This window comes from Arachis hypogaea, chromosome 15, assembly GCF_003086295.3.
Source record: "Arachis hypogaea cultivar Tifrunner chromosome 15, arahy.Tifrunner.gnm2.J5K5, whole genome shotgun sequence".
Taxonomy (NCBI): Eukaryota; Viridiplantae; Streptophyta; class Magnoliopsida; order Fabales; family Fabaceae; genus Arachis; species Arachis hypogaea.
The window spans coordinates 83,638,187-83,639,311 of NC_092050.1; the positions used below are offsets into that span (position 1 = coordinate 83,638,187).

General features: G+C 41.9%; 1 non-coding gene across 1 annotated transcript; it reads left to right on the forward strand.

Moving 5' to 3' along the window:
- Nucleotides 1-741: 741 nt before the first annotated feature.
- Nucleotides 742-845, forward strand: LOC112752682 (small nucleolar RNA R71). Its single transcript, XR_003177108.1, has one exon. It is a non-coding gene; the product is annotated as a small nucleolar RNA R71 (small nucleolar RNA).
- Nucleotides 846-1,125: the final 280 nt, after the last annotated feature.

Here is a 1,125-nt window from a genome sequence, read left to right on the forward strand (position 1 = left end):
TTCCTCCTCTTGGATTCTCCTCGACTTTTCATACTCGTCCTCACTTTTTCATTGAATGTTTTGTTATCTTCAGACTCCCTACAAAGGTTTTCAAGCATAGCTTCGATCTTGGAGAATCTGTCGTCATCAGATGGTGAGTTGGAAGTGGGGTGTTGAGGCTGATTATTTTGGTTTTAATAGGGTGGCTGTGAATAAGTATTTTGTGTGGTCTGATATGGTCTTTGGTTAGAGTGTTGGTGAGTGGAGTTGTTATAATAGTTTGGATTGTGAGGTTTGTGGTTTTGGTTTTGGTTTTGTTGGATTCCCCACCCAAAGTTTAGGTGGTTCTTCCAACTAGGGTTGTAAGTCTTGGAGTAAGGGTCATGCTCTCGTCTTGCAGAATTTCCAATGTAGTTGACTTCTTCTTCCTCTGTGTTTGGCTCTTCTGGTAGTGATGGTTGGGTGTAGATTGCTGCTACTTGGCTTGCCTCCATCTATTTTGTGAGATCTGCCAATTGCTTAGCAATCATCTTGTTCTGAGCCAAAATTACGTCCATGTTGTTCAGCTCCATGACTCCTCTATTGTTGCTTCTTTCAGAGGCATAAAAGTACTCATTGTCAGCCACTGTTTCAATGATATCAATGGCTTCTTCAATGGTCTTCTTCTTGTTCAGGGAGCCCCCAGATGAGTGATCCACAGCCTTCTTTGATTAATAGGACAGTCCTTCATAAAAGATATGCAATTGCACCCACTCATTAAACATCTCAGGGGGGCATTTCCCTGTCAGATATTTGAATCTCTCCTAGGCTTCATACAAGATTTCACCATCCTGCTGTCTGAATGTTTGAACCTCTGCTCTCAACCTATTGACTCTTTGTGGAGGATAGAACCTTGCCAAGAATTTGTTAACTACATCTTCCCAAGTTGTGAGGCTCTCCTTTGAAAATGATTCTAGCCACTTGGATGCTTTATCCCTTAGAGAGAAAGGGAATAAAAGCAGCCTGTAGGCATCAGGATGAACTCCATTTGATTTCACTGTGTCACAGATTCTTAGGAATGTAGTGAGATACTGATTAGGGTCTTCTTGGGCGCTTCCTCCAAAAGAACAATTGTTTTGAACCAGTGTGATGAGTTGTGGCTTCAAT